This window comes from Microtus ochrogaster, linkage group LG5 (genome assembly GCF_000317375.1).
Source record: "Microtus ochrogaster isolate Prairie Vole_2 linkage group LG5, MicOch1.0, whole genome shotgun sequence".
Classification (NCBI taxonomy): domain Eukaryota; kingdom Metazoa; phylum Chordata; class Mammalia; order Rodentia; family Cricetidae; genus Microtus; species Microtus ochrogaster.
Window position 1 is genome coordinate 15,641,220 of NC_022031.1, and position 15,007 is coordinate 15,656,226.

General features: G+C 36.9%; 1 protein-coding gene across 1 annotated transcript in view; it reads right to left on the reverse strand.

Moving 5' to 3' along the window:
* The window catches only part of LG5H8orf34 (linkage group 5 C8orf34 homolog), a 381,926-nt gene that overhangs the window by 53,508 nt on the left and 313,411 nt on the right, over positions 1-15,007 (reverse strand). The gene's annotated exons all lie outside the window — the stretch shown is intronic.

Below are 15,007 nucleotides of genomic sequence, written 5' to 3' on the forward strand. Positions count from 1 at the left end.
GTACATATATAGTCATTTTTACTACTCCTACAGAGCTGATTTTAATCTAGCAATATAATGTCAGTAATACTGTTGAGAGGCAAAGGCAGCAATGGCCAGGGACCCTTTAATGCCCGACCTAACAGAGCAATTCCAGGTGCCACTTCAACTAGACAGGAGACTATTTAGAATTACTTCCCAGAACTGACATGTCATAGGATTCTAAAAAAAGGGATGAACACAAAGTGGAATTAATATAAACACTGTGGAAGGTCACTGAACCAATGTTGGCATCTTAGCAAAGGAAGAACTCTGGGGTGAGTTTAATGGAGACATTCAGTTTTTTTAACATGGAGAAAACTAAGAAGGCTGAAATATGAAGAGGAGCTGAGCAAATCCCTGAATGAGTAAATGTGTGCTCTTGACAGGGACACAGTCATGCCAAAATCCCCAAATCCTCAGGCCCACAGGAATACCAAAGCCACGCCTTGAGATGAGACTCAAAGAACTGGCAAAGCTTTCCTCTGGTCCGGGTGTGAATGTTGATAGGGTATGAAAGAAATGTCCACCATAGCTTTCTCTGCCTGCATATTTTGGATCCTGAAGACCCCTACAGAGACTGCTACTGTCCAGGTTAACTAAGTCAGTCTTCTTGATTCAGTTGCTTACTATAAGCCTTGCCTTCTTCTTTATCTGTATGTGATAACCCTATCTTCTTGTTCAGCTGCTGGCAATAACCCTGCCTGTCTTTTCAATGCTACGTAATAAACACGCTGAGCTTCCAGGTGCTATGGTTTCTCCATAAGAGAGCCTGGTCTGCCTGACCCCAGCTTTTCTAGACATTGGTGTGTATGTCTTTTCTGTACGTCACTGTGTTTACCTTTTCTTCATTCCCTTGACACCATAGCCAGGCACATCCTTGGAACTTGCGACTGGAAGTCTACTTATTACTATCAAGCAGAGGCCCCAGGTAGAAAGTGCTGTTTGGGTCCCCTGATAGCCCACACACCCACAAGACTAGAACTGTGTTCATACTGAAACACAAAGAAACATCTTGTGATCTCCAGAAAGTTCATGCCATCAGTTTATGCTTGAACTGGCAGAAGGAATTCTGACGAGCTTGTTTGTTTAAAAAGACACTTAAGGTCATGCTCAACCTCCTTGGCGATCAGGGAAATGCAAATTAAAACAACTTTGAGATACCATCTTACACCTGTCAGAATGGCTAAAATCAAAAACACCAATGATAGCCTTTGCTGGAGAGGTTATGGAGTAAGGGGCACACTCATCCATTGCTGGTGGGAATGCAAACTTGTGCAACCACTTTGGAAATCAGTGTGGCGATTTCTCAGGAAATTCGGGATCAACCTACCCCAATATCCAGTAATACCTCTCTTGGGAATATACCTAAGAGATGCCCTACCATCTGACAAAAGCATTTGTTCAACTATGTTCATAGCAGCATTATTTGTAATAGCCAGAACCTGGAAAGAACCTAGATGCCCTTCAATGGAAGAATGGATGAAGAAAGTGTGGAATATATACATATTAGAGTACTACTCAGCGGTAAAAGACAATGACTTCGTGAATTTTGCATGCAAATTGATGGAAATAGAAAACATTCAAGATCTTAATTCATCTAGTAAGACTCGGAAGTGGAGATATGTTATTTGCTTTTGCTTTTTTCTTTTATATACTGTTTTCCTTATTTCTTTTAGTATGTTAAAGTAATCTACACACTTTTCTAGCAATTCCTGGTAAATCTAAATTTTGCCTATACCTCAATCTGAGGAGGCTAGTTGGAATCCAAGCCTCTAACCTCTCAATACAACTTAGTGTCCAAGAATCTTAACTCTCAACTGAGATGCCTCATTAAGTCCCCTCCAGAGCCTCCATCTTTCTATTGAGACTCATCATGCATTAACGTCCTTCAGCCTTTTCAGAGTTTTCAACCCCAGGCATGAGCTCATCCCCTCAGTCCCCAGAATCATCTGAGACAAGAATCCTTCTCTGAACTTTGTTGCTGTCCTGGCAGTTGCCTCTAATCTCTTCCTCCCATATTAAGACATGGTTCTACTTGAAATACCATGTAATTTGAATTACAAGCACTGCGTTCTCCCGGGGAGTAAGCCAAAATATTTGAGATCTGCTTATAGTAAGCACATACTGAGCTAGGTGCTGTCATGTTCCAGTATGGGGTAAATTATGCTCATTGTTCCAATTTTCTCCCGACTCCACTGGCATTATACACAATGTGAATGGTTCTCCAACATGAATTCATTTCCAGTTTCTTCTGCCTTCTCCAATAACAAAGCTTTGTTTGATTGTTCTTTTGTCTGTGGTGCCTTCCAGCAGTACATGCTTAAGCAATTGTCTAACAATAAACCATAGCATAAAATCCTAACTCTTTGGAGTATAAGAGACTGTCTCTTAACTCTCGATGCCACCAGTTGGCAGCACTGAGTATGAATGTGTTAACTTCTAACTTCTTAGCATTTATATTTTCAGATGTTTAAAAATGGGAATATCATACCTTCTTAGGTAAAATATTATGCAAATTAATGACGATGTCATTTCTCATTCCTAAGGAATCATCAAATCTTTATATTTGTTGTGCATTCATTAGTTCATGGTCATGGATTGTGTCTACATTTTGGCTATTGTGAATAGTGAATAGTGTAAGTTCACACATCATATAAAGTTTTTATGTTCAATTCTTTTGAGTACATATTTAGGAGTGGGATTGGTGGGGTATATGGTAATTCTATAGTCTTGTAGCTTTGAGTTTTACCCTAAAAATTGCAAAGGAACTTACAAGTAACCAATTCTACTCCTTGGAAGTTCCCACAAGATGTAAAAAGTTAAGTTCACAGAAAGTCATGCATATGAATCTTCATAGCATCATTATGTCTAAGAGTCCAGCATTAGAAAGAGCCTACAGATCAATCAGCTCATGACTATATCATGGTGCAATCAGCATTGGGATACTACTGTTCATTCATGGAAAGGAGCCATTGATCACAGTACAAAATGTAACCTCATGAAGTTAAAATAAATGAAAAAAAGAGAGGCACAAAAGATTGCATGCTTTATTATTTCACTTTTATGAAAGGCCAAACTAGACACAACTACAAAGAGATAATGTAGAAGTCAATATTTAGGAGTAGAGATGGACCATAACTCTACATTGATAAAATACATAGCCCAACATAGGTGGTAAAAATGTCTTAAAACCAGATGATGATACTGGTTTCACAACTGAAAAACACTTTCAAAACCTTTGAATTGTGTAGCAGAAATGGATCAATATTTGTGATGCTTTTAATAGGAATGGTCGCTATAGGCTAATAGATTTGTTTTCTTGGTCATTAAGGCGTGGTGCTACTTAAGAGGGATTAAGAGGGGTGGCATTGTTGGATGAATTGTGTCAGTGGGAATGGGATTTGGGATTTCAAGAGCTAAAGCTAGGCCCAGTGTTTCCCTCTTCCTGCTGCAGGTCCAGATGCAGAACTCTCAGTTACATTCCAGCACCACATCCACCTGTGTGCCACCATGCTTCCTACCACAATGATAATGGACTAAACCTTTGAACTATAAGTCAACCTCAATTAAAATTTTCCCTTATAAGAGTTGTCATGATCATGATCTCTCTTCATACCCAGAGAACAGTGACTAAGACAATATTCTAGTCTATCAATTCCACCTCAGTGAAGTCATACAAACAATTTTAAAGACGAATTTCAAGCTAAAAACCAGCTGTTTCTTCATGTTAACCAAAACAGCTCTGACTCTATAAATTCATCATCATATTGAGATACAAAGGAGAAATGGTTCCACATGTAAGAATGTTTGCTGTTCTCTCAAAGAACCTGGGCTCAGTTGCCAGCACCCATTGACAACTCACAACTGCCTATCACTCCAACTCTAGGCAATTTGAGGTTCTCTTCTGACCTGTGCAAGCAGCTGTATTTGTAAGCACACATGAACACACACACATACACACACACACAATAAATAATTAAATAAGTCTCAAAGAAAGCAAAGGTTCCTTATTATTCTGTCACTTATAAAGTTATAATCTGTTCAGATTTAATTACATCAATTCACCTAAGTCATCACCATGTCAGACAGATTCATCTAATATTTCATATGAATCACACATTCATGGAATCCAGGAGGATCTTTTTTGTCTCTACTGAGTATTCAAGACCCACAAACTATCGTTATTATTACAACCTGATGAACAACAATATGACTACATGGATGCAGACTTATGAGACCTTAACCATCTCATACCATGACTACATTAACTGTTTCAGAGAAATCTCAAAGGTGCAGGATTTCCCTCTGAGTGCTAAGAATATGTTTTATTATTATTGGTTAATAAAGAAGTTATCTTAATCTATTTTAGGTCAGAATATAGGTAGGTGGGAAAACTAAGGTGAATGAAGGGAGAAGAAAGGCAGAATCAGGCAGACACCATGTAGCTACTGAAGGAGAAAGACGCCAGAACCTTACTGATAAGCCACAGCCTCCTGGCAATACACAGATTAATAGAAATGGGTTCATTTAATATATAAGAGCTAGTTAGAAATATGCCTGAGCCATTGGCCAAACGATGTCGTAATTAATATAGTTTCTTTGTGGGCAGCTGAGAAAAAAAAAGTAGTCTCTGTTTACATCTCAAGTAATTTTTTTTCTTACAAAGTTTCCCAGTTAACAACAAATAAACCACTAGACTCATATATGGGGCTTTACAATCAGAGCCTGGCTTCCTAGGTGTAACTTCAATATTATAATGAGAAGAAACAAAAATGACATCACATTTTCCCAAACCTGCAAGCATAACTCTCTTTTGGACCTAAATTACATTAAGCCACCTGGTCACGTTGTGATCCAGGACCACACGTCTATCAGTAGTCCCCCAAACGAAATGACCTTCTTTGTGATCCTGCATCCATGTGCCCCTTTCTTCTGTCACAAGACACCTTCAAGCTGATCTTTATGTGGAAGACTGAGGTATTCTGGAGCACAAATCGTCTGCTCCAATCATATATGATTCTTTGGTGCTTGAATAAACCCTTTATTTCTAGTCAAAAAGCTTCCTCGTGTTGTCCTCCCTAGGATGTTTTATGCCTTCTCTTAGCATACACATGCACACACAAACACACACACACACACACACACACACACACACAAAGAGAGACAGACAGACAGAGACAGAGAGAGGGAGGGAGGGAGACAGAACAAAAACAAAAACCCATTCCTTAACATTTCAAAACCCTGTCAAGTCCCACTTTCCTGGTAATTCTTTTTTTTTAAGTGTGTGCTTATGTTGACACTAGCAACATCTGTAATGTTTAAACCTGCAAAGCTAGTGTTTAAACCAGATGCTGTGGGTTTGAAATTTCACAACCTATTTATAAGTTGTGCCCTCAAGAAATTTTAATTAACCTTTAAATAATTTACTCATCAGTAACACTGAGGTAATATATCATTGGTTTGTCTTGAAAATTCTATAAGGTGCATGGGAACACTGAGTATAACAACTCACAAAGTGAAAGAAGATCAGTCAATGTCAGTTCTTCTTACAATTGATATTACTTTCCTATATTGCAGCTTAATCTAGCAGATTTCTAATTAAGGAATATCTTATTTCTAAGACTAGAATACAAAGTTTGATAACAGAAATGATGCATGATATGATTTCCTATTCTCCACAGCATGGGACACAATGACTAGAGAAATATTTTCATTTGAATTCTTGATTGATAGATTAAGTAATTTAGACATCTAAAGAATACAGTTTCTGCATCTATCCTGAATGTTAGGGTGGTTTTGCAACTTTTTTTTATTCTTGCATGAATTTCTATTCTCTGCAGCATCTTTGCATCTAAATCCAGTAGCCAGAGAGCAATGAAAATTTGAAACAATAAAATAATCTGTGTTATTTGTTGTATTTGTTTCCTATTGCGAAGATGATGTTGAGAGCAACATGGCAATGGAAACATTCAAAATATGGCAGACCAATAGGAAGTGTAAGAAATAGAGAAAAAGGATTGTTAAAGCAGTGGTGTGGGAGTGGATGCATGCTGTAAATATGTTTTATTGCCATTGGTTAATAAAAAAGCTGCTTTTGGCCGATGTAACAAAGTACAGCCAGGCTGAAAAAGATATATAGAGAGTGTAGGCCAAGTCAGGAGATTCTATGTAGTCACCAGAGGAGAAAGACCCAAAGGACTAATCAAAACCTTGCTGGTAGGCCACGAGCATAATGGTAAAATATAAAATAATTTAAGATGTAAGAGCTAGCTAGAAATACACTTAAATCATTGGCCAAGCAGTGATTTAAATAATACAGTTTCTGTGTGATTATTTCAAGTCAGGGTGGTTGGGAAAGAAACTAGTGGCCTCCCCCAACAAAGCACTCTTGAGACAGGGCAACTCAAAGTCTTTTGGATGAAAAGTGAAAAAGAGGTTGCACCAGCGAAGATACACTTACATAATATTAATATGCGTCCAGCATGAGAGGATCAAGTTTTCTTTAGTTGTATTTGCTTGCTTATTGTCTGAGTTTCTGTCCTGCCCAGTTCCCACCATAGTTAAGTCCCAAAGAAATTACACAGAGGTCTACATTAGTTGTAAACTGATTGACCCATTAGGTTAGGCTTCTTATTAACTCTTGTAACTTATATTAACCCATTATTCTTGTCTATGTTAGCCACATGGCTCAGTACCTTTTTCAGCGAGGCGGTCACATCTTGCTTCTTTTGTGTCTGGGCACGTCTTGCTTATTCTGTGTCTGGGCCAGAACAGCGTCCTCTTCCCAGAATTCTCCTTTTCTCCTTGACCCGCCTCTACTTCCTCTCTGGTTGTCCTGCCTATAGTTCCTGCCTAGCTACTGGCCAAACAGTGTTTATTTAAAATATTGACAGAATACAGACTATGGTCCCACACCACTTGCTAACTTAGTATTTTGAGGAATAGGGAATTAACAACAGGTCTGGAATAAAAAATTAAACCTGGGAACTAGCAGCAGTGGAAGTTTGAATGGAAGTTTATATATATCAGACACAACTGAGGTCATATCTAGGAGAGCTTGGGCATAACATACAGTCTGCAGTTCTTGAGGAAGTCAAAGAAGGACAACAGTGGAACTAAGGAAGTGAGATGGATACACCAAAACACTGGATTTCAAGTCCAGAAGTATAATACAGGTAGGTTTGGTCCAAGAATACACACACCATGCAGATGTGAATGAAGGCTACTGAAAAGTAGCCTATAAAGAAATGTTTGAAATCGGGCTATTGGATGGACTTGTTGCATCAAGTCACAGTTTTCCATGACTATGGAATATGAGTAATGTTGTGATTATGATTTGTTCCCAACAGGCAAATGTGACCTTAATTCCCACTGTAGTTTGGAAGCCCAGTGAGTAGTAGGTCCTAGGAGTTTTGCTCTTATGAGTGGATTAAGGTCAACATCAGAAGAGTGGGTTCAGTGATTACCTCAAGGGAGTTGACTTACTATTTTAAAAACTACAAACAAAAACAAGTTCAAATTCTTTCCCTATCCCTACATGCGCGAGCACACACACACACACACACACACACACACACACACACACACACACAGGCACAAACACGCTTCTTTTAAAGGTTTCACCAGATATTCAGCCCCTTGACTTTGGGCTTCCTTATCATTGGATTCTGTTCATTCTAACTGACTTGGACCATATAGACCACTATATATCACACTATAGACCAAGATAGGCACTGATGTGGTATTTTATTAGATAATACAAGTGTCAAAAGAAGCATTTATATTTAGAGTTGAAAATGAGCCATCAGGAAGTTGCAGGAATATTTAGCAGAAGTGGAATACTGTCTCTTATAACAGTTATGAGAAGGAGTACCTCTCAGTGAGAATTGTTATGATAATGAGTATTAATATCAAATGATGTGTGAAAAATGTAGGGAAGAATATTAATTTTTCATTATGGACAAAAGTCGAAAGGTTGAAGATACTGAACAATATGACTCACTGACATACAAAAATCTATTATTTTGTTTGATTATTGGTTAAAATATTCTAATGTTGATAATCACACCACAGAATTCTTTGGACTGACATAAAACAGGGCTCACACAACTCAAAGGCTCATTCTGCAAGCTACACTGCCATCTATTTGCTAAAATTCAGAACAAGCCCAGTGATATGCAGAGCTATGAGATTTGAGACGATGCTCTTTCAGAGTTTTTTCCCACATATTTAAAATGGAAGTATCAATGTTTATGTGTTTCTTGAACTGATACAAAAATATCCACTAAACTGAAATGCCCATATAAACGTGTTACTGATTTTTGAGAACTGGCCTCAGAGCTGTGGGAAGGCAAAGTTTTGCAGGCTGTCTCACTGACTTGGAAACACATCAGAACTCACCTGCTTATTTGACATCTTATAGATGAACAAAGTCTTAATATCCACAGATCAATGAACACATTGTGCTTGAACTTCTAAAAAACAAAGGATGTCCTAGTTTAGACTTCTGTTTTCCTTTTATATCAACAGTTATACGAAGAAATCACTGGTCCAGGATATCGATCTTTTCTTGTCCCCTGTTGTCTTATGAAAGGAATTTAGTCAGAAGTGGGCTAGAGGGGTTTTCCATGGTATATTTACTATATGCTGTTGAGTGACACATTGAACTAATTCCATGGTGTTTAAGTCTCTAAGGATAGAATTCCTCAGTGGTTCACACAAACACACACACACACACACACACACACACACACACACACACACATACCACATAGAAAATTAGTCTTTCACAAATCTAGATTTAAAACAATTTAGTTAAAAAATATTGTTCCTTAAAAATGAAAGTAACAGTAACAGCTAGGATCTATCCTTGAGCAGGAGACAATTTATTTATGAATGTTCTAATAATTAATATTGAGTTTTAATACATTTTGGCACCAAGACCTCTAATTATTTGCTTTTGCGAGAGCACCAGCTATCCTGAGGGAAACTTCGGAGGGAACCAGCTACTAGATGGTTCCATTAGTCTTTTGCTCTATACCCAGGTTGAATGACCGGTTTGCACATCAGGACCACTATGGACTTCCACCATGGTTTCCTCTGGCATTGCGCTGCCCAGGCATAGTTCACCATCTCCCGGGTCCTAATGCATGTGCTGGCCCTGAGTTTTAATATGTTGAACTTAGATTTTCTTCTCTTTTAAAGTTGATGAGCTATTGAAAGATATAGTCAAATATTAAATTAAGTTTGCAGAGACTGAATTTATTAGATACATTAACAGATTATCTAAAATGTAATAAATTATAACTGCTCTCTTCTGTATAATCTTAATCAGTCTTGAAAAATTTAATGACCTTTTTGTCTAATGTGTTTGGGCATGCTTAATTCTTAGCCAAAACAAACATAATTGTCAGGCTTTTAAAAGGACATTCAAAATTTTCAAGATGAATTTCTCTGAAGAGAATAATGTATTCTAGTTATTTAAGGCATTAAACTGTGTGAGTGCTTAATAAAGCAGAAAAAAAGTCTTACATGCAAAAAAATCAGAAAATTGTACATTTTAATAGTAAGGTATAAGAAAATAAATACTAAATTTTAGGATAGCTTGAATTGTAGTTAGTTCAAAGTTTTTATACAGAAGGATAATCTTTCATTTTAAAACAAATTACAGGCACAGATGACCACCCTGGAACTTCTCTGGATGACAGGGAGCAGAGGGGAAAAATAGATTGTCCATGCATAAGCATAAATTCCTTAGCATCTAAAAACAGGTCGTATGCTATTCCTTAGGAGGGAATTTATGCATAATCTTATAAATATGGTCAAAACCAATGGCTAGGAAATCATAGGTCCAAGTGGATAACCTATTGACAATGTATTGGTTACTGGTTAGTATCAAACAGCCTCCTGAATGTTTACATTTATAGCCATGGATGTGTGCTGCTTTCAACCTTGGTCAGATAAGCAGATCATTGTATCAGGGAGTAGTTAATACATATCTCCCCCTTCACAGCATTTACAGCAATGGGTCTCTGGTTGGAAGGACTGACCACCTGAAAGGGTATGCAACTTTTCTCCAGGTTGGAAATTCCTAGGATAGACAATTGTGTAGAAGAATAGGTTCCAATGGGATGTGAAGAGATGTCTTAGTGACTGCCTTACCCTGACCAAAGGAGAAAGCTATAGAATGACCCCAGCTTCCCAGGCCATTCCCCTTGAGGCTATAATGCTGCTATTCTACAGGAAGAAGTCCTGAGAAGAACAACACCTTCCCTAGAGGAAAACACTACAAAGAGAATGACATTCAGATTGGAAAACTACAATGGGAATGGAAAACATTACGAATATGTATTGTCACTGAAAGCATTCTTGATTTTCCTTTTGCTGATAGAGACTCTGCCTGATGGGGTTCTGCCCCAGCAAGATGCAGTGGAAGGAAGCCCTATTCCTGGAGTGTCTAACAGCGTGTGCTTCCCAGGTCTGCATAGCTGGCCTCTCACTTCAGACTCCAGCTGCCATTCATCCGGGCTGGGATATGTCTGTCTCTATTTTCCAAACATGGATTCTACATGATTGCTTCTCAACGTTTGTGACCTCTACATTTCTTGGCGTCACTCAGCATTCATCCCTTCAGGCACGGAACATTTTACGCTTCCTTCACTGATAAAACATTCTCTCCAGAAATTTTCTTTCCAGAGATGCTTCACTATTGAGATGTAAATACTTTCCTAATACACATTTTTTAAACATGAGTGAAAATCCAAGAGGAAATGAGGAATTTCCAGAAATTCAGATTTAAGTAAATACAGACATCCGCTTCAAAATTCTTATGAAACACGGCATTTTTTTTTAGTTGTGACATCATGGAAACATATTTGCTTACAAATTATCCAGCTTCCTTTTTTGCCCAAAAAGGTTTTGTTATTTCTGGATCAAGACTTCCCAAAAGACTGACCAAAATAACTGGAAGCTAAGATTTTTATCTCACCTCTAAATCATGAGATTTTTATGAATACTATTTAGGCTTCATAGCAGAAATGATACAAAAATTGCAACAACAACAAAAAACCTTTTAAATAGTCTAACCAAACTAAGTCTAAAACTAATCAATACATCCCACTGTGCTGGGAAAACAAATGCAGTAAACTTCTCTAGAAAGAAGAAACTATTCAACTTCACCTGGAATGGCGGTGCGGTGTTTAAATTTCAGCACTTGAGAGGGAGAGGTACGAATTGTGTTTGAGATCGGTCTAGGCATCACACACACAGACACACACACACACACACACACACACACGCACGTGAGCATCAAACAGGAATAAACTTATCTTTTAAAAACTATATACAAAAACATGTTACAAAGCTGAGACACAGAACAGTTAAATATTATATGATGGCTTAACTCTTTGACTTTGCAAAATAAACTTAAATGGAAGTCGATTTTTTTTATTGAACATGACAAGCTGGAATGACTAAGACATGAGCAGCACAGAACTCAAGAGGTCAGCCCTCACTGCTACGGTGATAGAGTAGATACATTAACAGATTCCAGATTTGGAGCATCTTCGGGTGGCATTCCAATCCAGCTGGATTATTTATGAACAGAAGAAATAAAGACAAATCATCGCATGTCACACAATTCCAGGTCTTCCATGTATAAATCACATTAGAATATCACTGGTAAAGGGGGATTTTATAACAAAAATTAAAATTCAGTAAATGTTGTGCCATTATTCTCCAGAGTATATGAAAATGCAAAGAAAATCTCAAATTAGTAAGAAAGAAATGCAATAATAACTTGGACAATAGAAGTTTCCAAAAAGCATGTGTTGAAGGTTAGGGTTTCCAATCCATGCTGCTGCCGGGGGTGTGATGGGACACAGGAAGGCTGGGCTGAGTTAAAGGGAGTAACAGATGCAAATTTTATTTGGAAACATTACTAATTTCTTACATCAGAATACCAAGGAAAGAACTACAAGGTTCATGTTTATCTAATATTTGAAAGTAAGTAAAAAAAATAAGAGAAAAATACGGCTTCTGTATAATTGAATGTCTATAACATTAAATACCAAATGAAAAGTTTTTGAAAATGGTTGCAACAAATGTGAACTGGAGTAAATATTGTAATGTAAAAAATGCTGGCAAAGTCAACTGGGGGAAAAATTCCCAAGAAAGACATGACCAGTTGAACAGAAAAAAGTTTTGAAAATCCACTGTCTAAAAAATACGTTCAAAAGTATTGATTAATATGCTCAGTATGATGATTACACAAGGCTCAGGATCGTATTCAAATTCTCATAAAGGGAAAAGGAAGGAATTAAATTCACAAAGTTATTCTCTGAGCTCTGCATACCTGCCATGGCACATGCATCCACTACACGTTATCATACACAATAATAAGAAATAAGTTTTTGAAAAGTATCAACCAAAGATCTCAGTGAGTTATGGTGCTGGTGACCAAACTTGCCAACCTGAGTTCAATATCAGAAACCCACGTTGTAGAAAGAGAGAAACAGGTCACACAAGTTGTCCACTAACATCACACAAGCTCCATTGTATGCACACACACAAAAATAAATACACTAACTAAACAAATATATATAAAGATTATTTTTAAAATATTAATTAGTAATCAAAGAAGTGTAGTTAACTAAGAAGCCCAACTGAAAGTCTAAAATATTACATTTTTATACTTACAGACAGAACAAAATAAGTTTATGAGATTTTATTTTTAGTTTTACTTACATATGATGTAAAAATATTTAATCCTGATAAGCCATTCTGATGCTTGGCAAACAAGCCAAATGGACTTTTATGGAACAGATCAAGAATTTTAAAGTACTACAGGCTTTGACCTTTAAAAATTTTAGCCTGCCTGAAGCATTCAGAGACCATCTAAAATCTATATGCACAGTGTTTCCTCTAAAGAATTACCCCATGAACAAATCCCAAGCAAACTAAGTCAGTGTTTATAGCTCTTTTCATATGAAAACAGAGAAAATTAATATTTGTGCAGTACATCAAGAGACTCGGAATTAGCTATTTGCTAGGAAGTGAGATATAAAAGATTATCCATGGCACTGGCAAGCTGAGTTCCTAGGTAATGTCATAAGTTCCTGATCACATTGATAACTTAGGACAACATGATAGGAAAATCCAACCTAAAGCCTGACATTTGCTCAAGTATGTCAATATTATCTTGGTGTTTAACACTAAAGTTTTAAGTCTACACTTTTCAAGATGAACAATAAGAAGACATTAATGAAATATGATACAAGGCCACACTAATATACAGACTTTAAAACTAGCTATATAAAATTCTTTGAGAACGTGCTTATCATTCTTTTTGAAATGAAGAATATAGGGGCTGGAGAGTGGAGTCAGTGACTACCACTATGACCTGCTCTTTCAGAGGACCTAGGTTCATTTTACAGCACCCACATGGCAGCTCATGACTCTGTGTAACTCTAACATCTCTCTGGCCTCCAGGAACACTAGAAACACAGTTGGTGTACCAATATACATGCAAGCAAAATAGTCATTCATGAGAATTTTTTAAAAATTAAGTTATTTTAAAATCACTTACAAATAATAAAAGGTCAACAAATAGAAGAGATTTTTTTTTCAGGAATGTGCTTTATTTGAATAAGCACATTCCTGAAACTACAGTTATGTTTATAATCACTTTTATAATAAGAAAAGAAGATTTGGTCCAAATAAATGTGGTTGGAAGATTAAATGAAGTGTACAAACATGCAAGCTTCTCTAGAAAAGAACTCTATATTTGGTTGTTTTAGATGAAAAAAAAAAGACAAGAATGGAAGGAAATCCCTTTATGAACATAATGCTTTTCTACATCTATTAAAGGAGTCCATAGTAATGCATTTCATGGAGCATGCCCCACACAAGTTATAATCAAAGACACTGGGCTTTGTTTCTCATCACGAATGTCACCCACATCACACTCCTTCCTCTTCAGTCCAGTTACATATAAATCCAATGCAATCTACAGGAGTCAAAATGACTTCAAAATACTGAAAATATCAAAAATGCTTTCCTTTTTGCTTATCATCTTTGCAAAAATGAATGGACTGTCATAGGATCCTTGTACAAGAGGAGTGCAGCGCCCCGTGTCTTCTGGGTTATCATCTACCCAGGAGGAGCAATTGTATTTGCTTGCACCTGTGAACATTCTCCTGCCACATTACCTTAAAACATAAGTACAAAATTTAACTCATCTCAATAATGTCATACTTCTTCTGAGATGCGCTGAAAGGATGTAGAAAGATTGAATTACTTTCCAAAGCCGCAATTAATGTTTAATCATGTATTGTACCATACTTCACCCTATTAGGTCATTTTTCATGTATAAACATGACATTTAAAAGTTACGTTTTTCAAAACTCTTCGAGATTTTAAAAGATAATATTTACATAGGTTTGGCCCAATATTTCCACTCTTGATATTTTAGAGATCAACATCTCTGAAATGCTTAAAGGAAAAACACACCAGATCTCAAAACTTGATCAGATAAACTGGCCTGTTGTAGGACCTCATCTGTAGCAGCTTTACCTGGCATCCTGGATGTGTAAGTCATAAAAATCAAGCAAAATTCCATACAGGAAAGGAGGAAAATGATAACCTCAAGCACTGGGTGCAGCAGGCATTCATCACTGTTCTTTAGAGACAATTCATGGTTACAATCCCCTGCCAGCAACTTGTCAACACATTGCTTCACGACACAAAACCATCCATAATTTAAGGCTTTTACCTGATGAGATGGTAATGAACATCATTTCTTTTGTTTTTTTTATTTTCTAAGAATATAAGCCCAATAAAACACACTTAGATTTAAGTTTATAAATGCTGATTGTCGATCTGTTTTCCATACACACTATCTAATGCAAGAAAAACGTTGAAACTTGTTCAGCAAGCTATTCAAACTTTACATCAATTTACATGGAAGTATATACCCTATAAAATATGT